The 17,245-nt window shown below is 32.9% G+C and overlaps 1 long non-coding RNA gene across 1 annotated transcript in view; it reads right to left on the bottom strand.

The window, feature by feature from the left end:
- Positions 1 to 7,637: 7,637 nt before the first annotated feature.
- The window catches only part of LOC141394271 (uncharacterized), a 31,893-nt gene continuing 22,285 nt past the window's right edge, over positions 7,638 to 17,245 (bottom strand). The window contains exons 2-3 of the long non-coding RNA XR_012410302.1: positions 9,193 to 9,769; positions 7,638 to 8,025 (exon numbers count right to left, since the gene is read on the bottom strand). This is a non-coding gene — a long non-coding RNA (uncharacterized lncRNA). The remainder of the gene's footprint in view (positions 8,026 to 9,192; positions 9,770 to 17,245) is intronic.

Genomic DNA, 17,245 nt, shown 5'->3' with positions numbered 1-17,245 from the left:
TTATCTGACTCTCTCGAAGATTGTTGTTATTGATCCATGTTTAAGCCCAGCATAATTTTATGGAAGTGACATTGATTTCATTGAATATTCGTCATTAGTTCAAATGAAGTCGTGAAGGATTCGATGTTTATAACCCCAGACTTTAGGCTGAAGAGGGTATATACAAGAATGTTTGGACGAAATTTGTTTCAGACAATTCGTGCACCTCCCACAAAAAAATTAGAAAAAATTTTGTCACGGCGTGTTAGTGTTCAAAGCCAAACTCATAACTTCAAAGGCAGCGCAAAAAAGCGTTTGTCATGAAGAAATAAAATTCAACGGCTAAGTATCCGTTATTGTATAAAAACACATTTGCATTTGAAAAACCAAAAGTTCTAGGACAGAGAAGCCATTCCACAGTCGATATGTCTGAAGAGCTGACCAACTAACAGCGAAACCGGTCACACAATTTGGTGGCTGTGTGGGTTCGAGTCCTTGGCTTTCCTTTTTCACTTGCAAAAAATTTCGATCATCAAGCTTAACTCTAAATGAGAAAATTAATAAAGATCATTAAAAAATGATCTTCGCCCTAACAGGCAAAATTTCTAGAAAAAATACAGTTTAACAGCTCGTCTCGGATTCTTTTGACATTTTTTCAACAAATTTCTTGCGGGCCCAGTTACGACGCACAGTGGTCGAAATCGCTGATCTAATTGATATAACTTTCTCTAATTGAGATAACTGATTGAATTTAGATAACTTTCTCAAAATTTTGAACAAACTCATCCTGTGTCTGAGGGTAATAATTGTACAATATCGGCTAATGTTTTGGTACATCCATTAAGCCACATTTTCCTATCAAATTAGCTGTAATTTGATACTTAGGGTTCCTAGTGTCACTAAACTTTTCTACCAAAAAATGTGGACACAGGTCGAGGCAGAGGTATGTAATGAAGTTATTTCAGGTGTGTTCAAATGATTCAGCCAGGATAAACAAACCAGTTTGTCCGGATCTTTACAGGCTCGGTAAATACCATGACTTTCAGCAATGAGAGATTCTTGCAAAACTTGATCAATGACCACAGAGTCCAAAGGATACATCTATATCAATGACCGCGATTTTTGTACCCTCCATTATAATATGGAGGGTATAATTTAATCTGTCATTCCGTTTGTAACACATCGAAATATTCGTCGGAAACCCTATAAAGTATATATATTCTTGATTAGCATAAAATTCTAATGCTTTGTTTACATTTACGAAATCCACTCGATTTCCACTGTCAGTTCCATTGGTTAAACGTCAAATGAAATCCAATGGATTTCAGATAAGATTTCATTTGACGTTGGAGCAATGGAATTGACAGTTGAAATCGAGTGGATTTCGTAAATGTAAACCTAGCATAAGTCGAAATAGCCATGTCCGTCGGTATGCTGAAATCAAGACACAAGTCGCAATTTTTAAGATAGAGCTTTATAGTTTTGTATAGAAGTTTATACTACTTTTAAGATGTTTGGCATTGAAAATGGGGTATATCGGTCCCCGTTTTGATATAGCTCCCTTGGCACGGTACCTCCCAATTTTCGGTATTATGAAGGTTGTGACCTTAATATACCACCGAAATGGCTGACATTTGGTATTTTGTCTTCATTAGGGGTATACAACTTTCCATATAAAATTTGAAATTTGTGGGTATAGGTCTACAATTTTTGGGTTTAGGTCCAAATCGTCATATAGCCTTCATAGAACGGTACCTCCCGATTTTAGGTATTTTCAAGGTTTTAGCCTCATCGAAATGGCTGAGATTTGGTATTTAGTCCTTGTTGGGGTATAGAACATTCCACCTGAAATTTGTCGGCATATCGTCGGTTTCATGCTTAAGTGTTCCATACGCCATTTTTGACTTTTTGATATATATGTAGGTGTCTTCTAAGGTTTTCGTGTATGCTCTTTCTGAATTTTTGGTCGGCTTCTTCCTATCTGCACTATTTTCGGAGATATCCACGTTTCGGCCCGAAAGTATAAGTTCAAATTAATATTTTAATAACTAACAAATTTAAAAACACATTTCAAAAATCAGAACTTTAATTTTCGATTTAGAAGTTTTTTCGGTATTTTGAAGGTTTTGGCCTCAATATCCCAACGAAATGGCTTACATTTTGTGTTTAGTCCGGTAGGTCTTCATATAGCCTCCATAGAACTGCACTCACGGTGGGTAGAAACCCTCCACACAGAAAATTTTCTGTATAAAGTGATTATCATCAGTTAAAATATTATTCTCTTCCAAGACAATATACTTAACGTAGATGAAGAGCTTAGTAGTTACTAAATGTTCATATTTACTTCAATACTTCAATTCAGTTCGTGGTGAAGGGTATAAAGAGTTCGGTCCGGTCGAACTTAAATCCGTTTTTACTTGTTTATTTATTTCTTTGCGACCGGAAAGAAAGCAATTTAAAAACAATTTGAATTAAAAGTTAAAAATTTAATATTTCCTGGCATTTGTATAGATGTACACACATGCATATGGTTAATTCCGATACAGAACTAACATTTTTCACTTTTGTCGTTTTAAGGAACCTCCATAAATGGGACCGATATGGGGCCGTTATTCACATCAGGCCCTCGTTATATGGACTTCAGCGGACTAAATCACACAAAAACGTGAAAAAATGCATTTCATTTATTTTGAGTGGACTTCGTATTCAACTATAAGGTATTTTGAGGGATAATACTAGATTATATTCCCCCGTTATACGATTTCCTAGGCCTTTTCCAAACGTGACAAGTGCCAAATAAAAATTAAATTAAAATATTATGTTCCTATTCATTAGGTAACTTTTCTAACTTTATAAATTGGTGTATTCAGTCTTAAAGAGACCCTTAACTAATAAAAATCTGGATGTGATCCAAAAATAATGCAAAAAATCATAATTTGAGCCTTATTTATATAGCAGCGGAGTGAGTTGCAAATGTTTTGTCTTGCCGAAATATGGAATATTTCTTTTAAGTGCGCTATTAAACGTGAGACACCGTTATAAGGTATAAAAACTAATTGTCGGTGTTTCCTCTGGAGTATGAAGAACACTTTAATGCTGAAAAATTGAACAAAAAGTTGATTTTTACAAATATTATAGCGCTAAAACTAAATTGTATGTGTCTGTTGCAAATGTTTTGTGAAAATTCACTTTGACAATGAACGTACTTCAAACTAAAAAATTACAAAAATTGTAATCAAGTGTTAGCATGAAACTACCTTTATTGTTATACCATGGGTCAAAATCAGTTCATTTAAAAATTAACTAAACATAATTGCTCTGTTCCAGAACCTGCAAGAAGCTACCATTTTTTACTACGATAACATTTTTTCCTTTATGTTATCGGAAAAAATAGTAAAAATTAGTAGATTCTTACAGTACTGGAACAGACCAATTATAAATTCATTCCAAAAAAATATTTTTTTTTATTTAAACTTCATTATGCGTATAATAGCATTTTTTTAGAAAGACTGTTTTATTTTAATTTTGTGGTAAATATATTTCTTTATAACAATTAATAGCATCTTCCATAGCATTTTTGGCATTGCCCCTGTGATTTTCATCTGGATCATTGTCCAGAAATATATCAATTAGTTTGGTTATAAGTTGCATAGCTTCTGTTATTTTAGTGACCTTTAAACCTTTTTATTGCGTGTTCCGAGGCCATGGAAAATAAATAATTGATGCATCGTATGAAGTTAAGAACTCATGAATGTCCTACGCCAACGCCACAATCGAATCAGTAACGCTAATCGAAAAAAATCTATCATCAAAATCTAAAATCTATTATTTTTTATTTAGTTAAAACAAAAAATCGAGGTATTACACTTCCGTTACACATGCCAGTAAATTGGTGCCAATTGAGTACATGTATTATACTCGAAAATGCCGAAAAAGTGTTCGACTGGCATGCAGTTTTCTTGTGTGTTTACACATGCCAGTGCAAGTTCAATTCCAAAATTATTTTAAGCCGTATATAACACACAAAATTGCATTATATTTCAGATTTAAAACACAATTCACAACATATTATACTATTTTTATTTTATTTCGTTTTAAAAAGATTGTTTCAGTCATAAACTTAATGAATCTGGTATTGCCGCCTTTTCAATATTGTATAATCCCAGAGGGGAAATTATTTATCAACCTATATTGCAAAACATCAAAATTATGTCTTTACTAACCACTAATATATTGCAGCTGCCAAGACGTATTATTTGTATTTCCTAATCTTTTTGAAAATATGCATTAAATCTTTGCATTCTTAAAAGAAACAAAAATGTACATGGATTAAAAAATAGTCTCGGCAACTCTTTTTTCATTTTCGACATATCATTGGCAGCCAGCTCAAAATTTTGCTGGCATGAAAAATCTAGTGCCAGGCATGGTACAATAATACAGGTAGCATTATCATGCCAGCTGATGGTAACATAATGTGTCAATAGCATTGAATTGATGTCAAATTTTGACATCTTATGTTGCCAACAATTGCCGATGCGGCTACCTGTGTATTTGTACCATGGTGCCAGGGGAGTCGACAATTCAAAAAATGTAATTGTGGTAGTAAAATATTGTGTATGTATTGAATTTTTCGAACTGTCACTGGCATGTGTAAAGGTTGGGTTAGTGTATGTATATTAGACCGACCCAAAAACAAAGATTTTTGATTGGAACTCAGGATGCTCTTGAATCAAATTTAAATAGAAGGAGCTTACACTTGAGAAGTTTTTGCGGATTCTGAAACTACAATGTTCAAAGATGAGAAAAATAAAAAACAGAAAAACCGCCGGAGCGCTTTTTAAAAAAATGCGATTTAAGTTGACATTTGTAGGATTTTTAGGTTTTCACGATTTCACGAAAATGTAGCTTTGAAAATTCTCTACAAGATTGACTTTTATGATATCTTCGTAGTTTTTACCGTTATATTGAGATATAGAAGTTCAAATTAGGACGGTGGACTGGCTGTATCGCCTACTTATAAAACAATGTCGTTAATGCATTTTCCCAACTTAAACTTATATAGGTAACCTGGCGAGGGTGTGCCACGTTTTTGTTCAAAATGTTCTAATATCAACACCGTTAAAGCTTTTTCAAATGTTATTTTTAGAAAAAATATAAGCATATGTTTTGATATATAAATGTTTATAATTTTGTTTTCAAAATATAATTTTTGAGAATTTACAAAATGTCTAAAATGACTTTAGATATGTAATATTTTACTGATCGACCACTGATTTTTGATGTCGTCGGCTTGCCTCTGACCAAAATTATTCATAGCTTTCAAATTATTCTTTTTACATCTGACAATTACTATCGTCAACCCCACGCATTTTAGTTGTGTAACGTTTCGCATGATAAAAATCATAGATCGTGAGAAGCTATCCACTAGAACGGCGAAAACGGCTACTGCACAAATTGAAAACTTTGCGAAAAGGGTTTTTGAAAATGTTTGTTTTGTTTATTGTTGAAGATTCAATCTCATTTGATTGCTTGAGTGGAGAATTCCCCCATTGGCTCAACTTCATTTATTACCCTCTATTGCAGAGAGTAATGTTTTTCAAAACGAACTGACAGTGTTGCAAAATTTTACTGATCGCTACCAATATCATGATTTCATCCCGGCGAAGGGAATTATCAATTGACTTCTCAGTTTTTGAAATGATGACTTTTTAGCGAAAACCCGAACTCTTCAAGTGTCTAGTATTCCCATATGAATGAGAATCACACTCACTTTTCGGCTTTTCCAAAGAAACACCAAAATCAAAATATTCTGCAACATGTCAGCACGTATCAACTAAGAATTCATCGAATTCTGTGAGTTGAAAAGAACATCACCACAGTTGCCTGTGAGGTTGTTGTTGGAATTTTGTTTTTAACAAATTTCCCTTTGCGCGTGCCTCCGCTGTTTTTTGTTTGTTTTGTTTATTGTTGAAGATTCAATCTCATTTGATTGCTTGAGTGGAGTACTCCCCCATTGGCTCAACTTCATTTATTACCCTCTATTACAGAGAGTAATGTTTTTCAAAACGTTAAATGTTAATAGTCAGTTTTATTTTTTTGTGCATGTGGGTTAGGCCGTTTTGGCGCTGAGCGCCTCATATATGGTATCTTCGTCGTCTTCTACTGGATACCAACAGGATGGAACGACATTGACATCGTGGGTCGAACCTTTAAAGTAGTAACAAAAATTGAATATACAATGTGCCTTTATATTTGAGGCTAAGTATGGAACTCAGTTCTCTGCGATGTTAAGTCCATGCTGATAGTACCGACGTAGGCCTACAGCTTTGAAATAGTTATTGACTTCATATACTTCGGTACCGAAATACAACGAACAGTATCATTTCTAAATTAATATTAACTAGTAAGAGCGCCGTTATGTTCGCCGTTATGTTCGGATATATAACTTAACAAGATGGGACATTTCCATTGCTACTATACATCGGCAGATGGCGCTGGTGGTCTAACATAATGTTAATTTACCATATGGTGACTTGAATTTATGTTATTCTTGTGTTTGTTGCCGTCGTGTTCTGTTAGTTGTCTGTTATACAGAAACACCATCTATGGTTTAATAGTAAAATTTAACTGCATTATGCACTATGTTCAATCTTTTTTTATTTTAAGAATGTTGTTGTTTGAACGAACAAACTTGCCAATAAAAACATCGAAACTTTAGGGTTATTTATCTTAACCGTTGTGGACGTTCCGAATAAATCCATACGTTTTGCTAATAAAATGTAATTTAGATAAAAGCACAGAAGCGTAACATTTTTTCAGAGACATACCTGTAGAAACGGAGCGACATAATCTATTTTGGAAATGGATCTTATTTTGAGAGTCACTCCTTTCGATAGTTACCGCGCCCACAATATATTTTAGCCAAAGGATTCTCGAACAGTCTTTAAATTGCACTTATGTTGAACTTTTGTGAGGGAGGTACTTGAAGATGTTGTCCATACATAATCTCTTGGAACTTGATGTAAGTTTGGAAGTAATTTTCCGATATTAAAAAGATATAATCCATATTAGGTCCGATCTATATCTGGAAGAAATATTGCGATGTGCAAAGTTAAGACCGAATCGATCACTTCCTTCAAGAGATATCGTACGCACGATTTTAGCAAAAAAATTTAAACTTTTTTATCAGGATTGTGACTAAAATTTGATTTGGACAAATTATTACAAGATTCAAAACTTGTACCAAATCGGTTAATCAGTTCAAGCGTTATCATGCGCTCCAACCCGCTAGACAGTCAGAGATCCAGACATACGGACTGTGCTAAGTAATTCCAGCTTGTCGGAAACGAATTTCGTCCAAATATATGTGGAGTCTAAAATCATTATTTCGATGAGGCACATTTGTATCGTGGGTGTATACGTGGGTATGTCACATATAGCAGATTTTAGCTGTTGTTGATGTACAAAAATTCTCCTTCTTCCATGTTTTCTCTACTGTTTAGCAACAAATTTGTTTAAAATAGAATACTAAAATTTTGGTGAAGGCAGTGAAACAAATTTCTAATTGGCTTTCAAGATACATATGGTCCACGCTAGGCCAGGGCAATTTGAAACCCTTAACGGGCGTGTCGCGTTTCTGAATCCTGGGATTGTATTGGGAAATCATACGAAAGACCTTCTAGACTTCTTGCTGAATTTGTATGAGAAAAGTTAGAATCTTCTTAAAGACGATGTTCCTGTTTTTTTTTCAACAACATATTCGGTCTTTTGAAGAACCATGCGTCTTTTATAAAGAAAGTAAACCTATTTAACCATTTCTCTCTCTATTTAAGGGGATATTCCTATGCTATCCTGTTGTTCTTCGATAAGAAGAGATCAAATGATTTTTCGATTAAGTAATGCATCTGGGATAAATTTGTCAATATATTTATGCTGAGGAATGAAAATTATTTAACAAATTGACGTTAAATTATGAGCATTACCTCTATAGTAGAGTTGTGTAGTTCCGGAACGAACTAGTTCCAATGAACTATTCCGGACAAGGAACTATTGGAACTATATCTAGCTCTTGCGGTTATATAGTTTCTTTCGTTTTTTCTGGTTCCTTCAATTTAACGCCTACCTCGATCTTAAGTTGTTGCTGTTTGTTCGCTGCAATTTATTTATTTTTATGTCAATTCATCCACCAAACCATGAAAATATTTCGGTCTCGGAACTATTTGGAACGAAGGAAACAAAAAGAGGGACGAAAGAGGAAGATTCGTTGAACTATTTCGATATCGGAACTATTTGGAACGAAAAGAACGATGAAAGAGAAAAATTCGTTGAACCATTTCGGTCTCGGAACTATTTGGAATGAAAGTCGATGGTCAGACTAGCAAGGTTTCATGAAACCAATTTCGTTAAAGTTTCTTTTCAAATTTCGTTAATGTCCACACACGTTAACGTGAAATTTAAGATCTTTGCGTGTCCTCTTTATTTTACCATTCGCGTTTGTTGTGTTTCTCATACCAATAAAAACAAAAAAAGACATAAATAAACCAAAAAACAACACAAAATAATTAACATTAATAATTAAATTAATATTAATAGTTAAATTTTCACTATTTCATTTATTAAATGTTTTTATTAAATATATTTATGTTTGTTTTGTTGTTAACGTTTGCTTGAGAAAATAAAAATGAAAGAAAATTGAAGAAAAAATCTTGCAACGAAGAACAAGAAGAGGCAACACAACAAACACAGAAAACCATGTACATGGGTTTCACTACTTCATACCCCTCGCCTATAAACTTGACGTCGCCATGTTGAAATCGTGCTAGTCTGACCATCGACAAAGGAACGATGGAAGAGAAAGATTCGTTGAACTATATCGGTCTCGGAACTATATTAAGGAACTAGTTCCTTTTGGGAAAAGGAACTAGAAAGATCGATCCGCTCCGGGAACTAGATTGCCCAACTCTACTCTATAGGATGGTGGATATATAAGCTTCTAGAACTATTTAATCCTTTTCGATTGTCAGTTCGGCTTAGCCGTACTAAACGTTGGTTTTACTTGTATTCTTTTTTAAGGTGGTAGACAAAAGACACTTTCCACCATAAGATACTAACTTGTCATTCCGTTTGAAACACATCGAAATATTCGTCGGGAACTTTATAAAGTATAAAGATGTAAACTTGCCGGTATAGGTTCACGATTTAGTATAACGGCACGGCCCGATTTTATGTATTTCGAAGGTTTTCTTTTGTCACAAAGGCCTACAAGTGTAAATCAAAATTCTTAACGGTTTGATGAAAATGATCCCTTTTGACATAAAGGTTTTAAGTTTCAAGGGCAATACATCTTCTGTCACATTGCGGTGTTAAAATATCGTTAATCTTCCATAACTCAAAAAATTACAAAGAGTGTTGCCGGTCAGTAATTATGGTATTTCGAGTCTCATTGGGTACATAAGTCAAATTCGGAAAATTGTAAATATACTCGAATGTCGGTGTTTAGGTAGAGAAACCTTGTAACGATACCGTCCGATTGCAGTTGCTTTGATGGGTTTTGCTACATGTTCTGAAGTGTGAAGTATGCTGAAGTGCGTGTTACTTTGTATTCCGCATTGTCAACGAGAAAAAAAAACAAACAATATAGGTCTATGTTTTGGTATCCTCCCAATGTAATGTATCTTGAAAGTTCAAACTGAGATGACTGTAATTTAAGTTGTGAATTTTATTTTATTTTGCAAGCAAACAAATTTATGGCTAGGGTTCCACGTAATTTGCAATAATGCTGGGAATTTATCTATCATGGTAGAGACCTACAATTTTGGATGATGATCTCATATTATCTAGTGGGTTAAATGAACCATTACTTTTGCATGAAAAATATAAAAATTTAAAATTTGGTCCATATTTTACTTCCAGCAAAGTAGCCTACATATGGAAAATTAACTACTGACCTTTCCCCTGATGCAAATTGGAATAATGTGTATCCTGGGTAACTAACGGGCCTACTGCATAATATATAATAGGTTTTGTGTAGAATACAACATTTTCTTCCCATGCTTCAATTTGTCTCTACCATGATAGATAAATTCCCAGCATTATTGCAAATTACGTGGAACCCTAGCCATAAATTTGTTTGCATGCAAATTGTTTGAATTTCTACTCATTATTAGTTGTTTTTTACCGGTTAAAATATATTTTTGATATCATAATATATATCCACAATAAACTATTTTCGAAATACACAAAATCGCGTGCATTTCCAAACAATATGTATGGTACAAGTGCACTTTTTTGGACGATAGATCTTCAATAAAGTCACAATGTTCCCTTTGAAAATTTGTATATAGCATTTACATTTGTTCAATAAAATTGGAGCAATGTCCGTCTGTCGAGCAATGTCCGTCTGGGTATATTTGCAGGGGCTTGTATATTTATTTATATTAGGTGTATTCCAAAAAGGAACCTGATATTCAAAGAAAATTTATAGATGTATCAGAAGAGGCTACCAATGTCAATTTTCCAATTTTGGAACTTTTATTAGAAATGTATAATGATATACATAATTGTTCCACAAACATCGTCTGTTCGATTCCTCGGCGAGATAACATCAAACTTTCAACGGTGGCAAAATACACCTCAGTAATGTTGGAGACATTTTGAGTATTTCAGCCATATAGAACTTCTCTAAAAGTGGTGTCTTAGGACACGCCCTTCGGACTCGGCGATAAACTGTAGGTCCCAAGCAATTCTTACAATAAGCTTATTTGTTCCATAAAGGAATTTTGATTGCATGGTCGGCCCCGTCCGACTATAACCTTTGCTTACCCAGCTAGCATTTGGAAGACTGTTTTTTCAAAAATCACATTGCGGAGTCTTTTTAGAGCCCTTTTGGTGATCAAAAACTGATTAAGTCGCTTGTATGATCAGAATGGGACTCGAAAGTGGCTCCCTGTAATGATTAAAAAAAGTTCAATTTATAATACAACAAATGTGTAGCAATCACAAATAAATCATTGATGTGTTTAAAATGTGGCCATTTTTTTTATTTATTATCACATATTAATCATCTGGAAGATTGAAAATGCTTAATCAAAAAAGGGTCATGCAGGTGTTTGAAAAATGATTATAATTATGTTGTAAATAATTCTCATATACACTTTCTACAAAACTTTGATATAAATGTAACGTCTAATATTAAGAGCATAGACAAACAAACACAACACATGTACAGGTTTTGCCAAGTGAAATGAAGAAGCAGTATACTAACCACCGCGCAACATAAAGGATAATTAAAAGATATAACAAAGCAGAAAAGACAACAAAACAAAGGAAAGAAACAAAAAAAGAATAAAAAGAAAATTCTTTTAATTTATTTCGTCTAATAAAATGACTCATAAATGACTCCCTAAAGACTCATAAATGATTATCAACATGACTCAAAAAAGACTCGAAAAAGAGCCCCACATTAATCAAAAAATCACCAATAAACAGTGTTCGAAAATAAACACTATGGTATCGTACCGTACCGTTCTGTACCGTACCAAGGTGGATAGGTACGCTACGATAATGTACCGTACCGGTACACAAACACTAAAAAACATTTTAGTGATACTGTACCGGAGCACAACGAAAATCTTACTGTACCGACTGCGGTACACAACGATTTTTAGTGTACCGACTGCGGTACGCAACGATATTTTAGTGAACCGACTGCGGTACAGTACGATTATCGTAGTGTACCACTGGTCGGTTCACTAAAACATAACGTACCGGTAATGTACCGTACATGTGTGTTTTGTAAATTGTGATAAAATTATATGTTTGATGTTTTTGAGAATAGGGGCAAGAATAGTAACTAAAATTCAAGATTATATAAATTAAAAGCACGAATGTGGTAAATTCGGTCGGTATAGGAATTTTGAGAAAATTAGTGTAAAATATGAAAATAGCCATAATTTCCAACCAATACATATTTTAATTAATTCTATAAGAAGTTTTAAGTGAACCACCCTTTATTATAGCATTAGGTTTAAAACCCATATTATTAATGTATGTATTTCTATTTACTCGCTTTGAGAAAAAAATTTTTATGGGCTCATTTTTAAATATTATTTGTTCCCTAGTTAAATAATTAGACAGTTTTTACAAGTAAAAAGGGGTGATAATGCATGTGTCATATAACCCTTTCTATGAATGGAAAATAATAACGTTAATATGTTGGTGTGATAAGGATGATTATTTGCGGCAAAGTCAATTCATAAAAAGGTTATGTTTGTTGTCCAATCCACATGAACGAACAAAACAGCCACAGTCGGATCACTAAAGATTGAGTCTCCAGCTAATATATTTTAAAATTTTAATGTGTTTATTCTGTTGAAGTTTTAATGTTCATATGTTTGAATTAATTAAAATAAAATTGCATAAAACATAAAATCCGTTTGTAATAGGTAATAAAACAAAATGGTAAGAATATGGGAATAATTATACATTATCCCACCCAAATTGCTTAGAGTTGGTATCTAGTCTCCGCAGCGGTTTTACATACATTCCAACAAGAATTTAAGGTATAAGTCCAAGCTTTTATATAGCCCCCATAGAACGGTAATTATAACCGGTATAACGGTAATAACTTTTAAATTAATATTTCTATTTTATGAATTTAATTGAGTAGTCCTTTTAATTCTTTTCCCTGTTCAAAATTGTATTTATACATAATTTTAATTGTTAGGATTTATGCTCAAATTCCGTAATTTTATTGTTATTTATATGTAATGATGTGAGCTATTGCTGCTCGGAAACCGAGTAGTTTTTTAGCCGGATTGTGTTTTATTAATTATAATTTTAATTTTTTTAATTATAATTTTTTATATAATTTTTTAATTATATTTCACTAGTGGAAAGTAGTTGTGTATTGAAGTTTCTATATGTTTTTTTTTTATTGTGCCTATGTTGAGCATCTCTCTGATTAGTTTTTTTTTTCTGTTAAGTTAAATATCATGTTGTTTTGTCAATTTCATAAATGAGGTCTTTTGACTTGGAATTGGAAAGAATAAATAAATATTAAATATTATTATTATTAAAATATTCTGTAGCAGGTAATTGCAGCTAAAATTTTACATTGGCATTGTATGATCTGATAGTTCAAACCAGCGTAAAGAGCCAAATGCGACAAAGCATTTTAACAAAGCAAGTAGAAGAAGATGGAAAAAAAAAACAAACAAACAAAAGAACAACTGCCGAAATTTCCAGAAAAAGTCTAACAGACGTAATTACTGGGGATACTTAAGCATTAACTCCGAATTTCTGAAACAGATCCTGCAACTTGACCGCAGAACATGAATTACCAGGAAGGGTAAAGGATGGTAAACAACTTGAAAGTTGTGAACGACATAGCAGAGCAAAGAGTCGAGTTCATCACCAAGTAGTCGTCTTTACCTAGATGGCTCCAAAATCACATAATGTCAGTCCCTTAAATAAATTTAAATATGAACAAAATGTAAAAGACATTTGTTTTCATTCCCAAAAATTGATAATATGGGAATAAATAAAAATAATTAAAAAAATTAAGTTGCAATGTTTTATTTATAAATGCACTTAAAACTAAAAAATAATTTTTAATGATGGATTCTCTCAAATAAAACGCTTGCCGTTTAATATTGCCACAATTTTTAATTCAAATGCAAGCGTTTTATTTGAGAGATTTCATCATTAAAAATTATTTTCTAGTTTTAAGTGCATTTATACATAGAACACTGTAACTTATTTTTTAACTATTTTTTATTTTTAACTTTTCAGCATTTAATTTTTTTGACCACTAAGAACCTCATAACAAAATTATAGCCAATTTAGGCCGAAAATGTAGATAAAATTTCTAAAATACCTGAAATCGTGTTGTACCGTTATATAGGGGCTATGCCAAAACCTTGACCTGCGTCCAAATTTTTTGGTGAGAAAGTTTCTGTACCATTGGAAAACCCAAATGCCATGTTATAGCCAATTCGGCCTAAAAATTAAAGCAGAATCCTTAAAATACATTAAATCGGGGTGGTACCGCTATATGGGGGCTCTAAGAAAAAATGGACCCATATTGGTTTTGGTTTCATATTCGGAAAAGTGTGCAAAGTTTTAGTTCGATTGGTCAACTACAACTGTGTGGAAAATAAGTTACTAGATTTGAACTAAATAGACACAAAAGCAAGTTAAATTAAACACTTTAAAAAGGGTTTTCGCAATAGACTCCATTTTCGCACTAAGGCGTTTTCGGGGCATTGGCTTTATTATCTTGAATTTAGTACTACTTACGTATTTTGTTGTTCGGCAAGAAATATTAAGAATAGTATGGCATTTTATTTAATTCATAACACGGGCAAATAGCTTTAACCTTTTCCTAGATATGTGTCGCTGAAGTCGTCAAATAGCCAAAAATCGAGATTTTCATAATTACGAGGCCCTAGTGGCATGTGTTAACATATTCCAATTGTGCTCAAACATTAACAATCTTAAAATCTAACCAAACTATACACTTTAGGGGAGTGCAGCATAAAAAATCCGACATTGATGTTTTCCTTTTGAGTTAAAACCAGACTAATGCAACAAATTAAGACAAAGAAAATATTAAATTTTACATAAAATATTTGACAATTTAACAAATTTTATATTTTTAATAGGTTAATAATTAAAAAATGGTATTACAATATACATAAAATCATATTTTTTGTGGTAAGGGGTCTCAATAGCATAATAATCTGCTAAAAAAAAGCGACGTTAAACGGTAAGCATTCTTAATTTAGGACACTTTGAATTTTTTGATGATTTTTTCCAACTTTAATTGTCAATTTTACGACTTTTATGACGATTTTCGGCCAAAAACTGTTGGCATATTCTGCATATTTTTTGCAAAATTTGTGCATATGCAAAATATGCAAAAAAATACAAAATATGACCCTGTCATTGAATTTAGATTTCCTTGAAACGAATTTTGGTCCAATCAGAATCTTCGTATCTTTATTATTAAAAAATATGCAAATATGCAAAATCCGATGTCTTTATATTATTTTCATTGTTCCAACAATACGAACTACGAATTTTTTACTGCTTCGACTTTTTCAGTGGTATCACAAAGTAACAGGCAAAATTCTCGTTGATCGTCCACATTACCTTGCTATGAATAGGTTTTCTGTTATTGGCAGTGTTCGAAAATAAACACTATGGAATCGTACCGTACCGTTATGTACCGTACCAAGGTGGATAGGTACGCTACGATAATGTACCGTACCGGTACACAAACACTAAAAAATATTTTAGTGATACTGTACCGGAGCACAACGAAAATCTTACTGTACCGACTGCGGTACACAACGATTTTTAGTGTACCGACTGCGGTACGCTACGATTTTTTAGTGAACCGACTGCGGTACAGTACGATTATCGTAGTGTACCACCGGTCGGTTCACTAAAGCTCTGTTCCTTTACGTGCAAGAATCTTCAAGTTTTACCACTTTTTACTCGAAAAGCGTTCCTTTACTTTTGACACCATACAATTCATATTGGAGCATTTAACAACTGTTGCTACTTTTGCCGGTTTTACCATTTTCAAAAGTAAAGGAACAGACCATAAAACATAACGTACCGGTAATGTACCGCACGTGTGTTTTTTGTAAATTGTGATGAAAAATTATATGTTTGATGTTTTTGAGAATAAGGGCAAGAATAGTAACTAAATTCGGTCGGTATACGAATTTTGACAAAATTAGTGTAAAATATGAAATTAGCTAAAATTTCCAACCAATACATATTTTAATAAATTCTATAAGAAGTTTTAGTGAACCACCCTCTATTATAGTATTAGGTTTAAAACCCATATTATTAATGTATGTATTTCTATTTACTCGCTTTGAGAAAATTTTATTATGGGCTCATTAGGGTCCTTGTAGTCAATGTACATATTAAAACACTGCTTTTTAAATATTATTTGTTCCCTAGTTAAATAATTAGACAGTTTCTACAAGTAAAAAGGGGTGATAATGCATGCATCATAAAACCATTTCTATGAATGGAAAAGAATAACGTTAATATGTTGGTGTCATAAGGATGTTTATTTGCGGCAAAAGTCAATTCATAGAAAGGTTATGTTTGTTGTCCAATCCACATGAACAAACAAAACAGCCACAGTCGGATCACTAAAGATTGAGTATCCAGCTAATATATTTTAAAATTTTAATATGTTTATTCTGTTGAAGTTTTAATGTTGATATGTTTGAATTAATTAAAATAAAATTGCATAAAACATAAAATCCGTTTGTAATAGGTAACAAAAAAAGGGTAGGAATCATGGCATCGTAAAAATTTGAATATGTTATGTCAAAACTTTCTTTATGTTGTTGGGGAAATTCCAATTTACAATTACATTTTTTTATAAAGTGATTTTACTTTTCATATTCGATCAGCTGGTGTGATACCACTACCTGGTAGTTCTGCCATGGTAAGAATATGAGAATAATGCCTCAAAAACTCAAACTTTCTGCTGGTGGAATACGTTTACGTTTGTCCATAATTTAGATAAGAACAGCTATAGATTGACAAGTGTACTTCATTTATGAATATATTTAGTAAATTTCTACTTTTACCCATATAACGGTACCTGCCGATTTTCGGTTTTTTTTACCACATTATCCCACCGAAATGGCTTAGATTTGGTATCTAGTGTCCGTTATACATGCATTCCTATAAGAATTTTCGGTACAGGTCCACGTTTTTATATAGCCCCCATAGAACGGTTCCGCAGATATTGATTATTTTGAAGGTTGTAGCCACGTTATCCAACAGAATTAGTTGAAACTTGGCATTTAGTCTACGTTGGGAGTATAAAATATTCCGAGGGAGAATTATCTGCACAGGTTCATGTTTTGATATGACCCCCATAGAAATGTACCGCCCGAATTTTGCTAATTTTAGATAGAAAATAATAATAAAAACAATTTTAAAATATTTTGTTGCACTTTGTTGCAGCTAAAACTTTACAAATTTGGTAAGAACTATATGTACTAAAAATAAAAAAAAATCTACGCGCCATCCCGCGACACTCCCTACTAAATAGTTTTAACAAAATACAGAATTTGAAAGAAAAGCGGATGTCACGTGATTTACATATGTGTAAAATCCGAGTTACAATAAATAACATATTATATAAAGTATTTTTTACTCACCTGTCTTCACGAAAAGCTTTAAAATTACTTTGTAGGAAGACTGCATACGACGATCGCAAATTTAC

Source organism: Musca autumnalis, unplaced genomic scaffold, assembly GCF_047663935.1.
Source record: "Musca autumnalis isolate F117 unplaced genomic scaffold, ASM4766393v1 scaffold_2, whole genome shotgun sequence".
Classification (NCBI taxonomy): domain Eukaryota; kingdom Metazoa; phylum Arthropoda; class Insecta; order Diptera; family Muscidae; genus Musca; species Musca autumnalis.
This window is presented reverse-complemented; position numbering and strand designations above follow the sequence as displayed.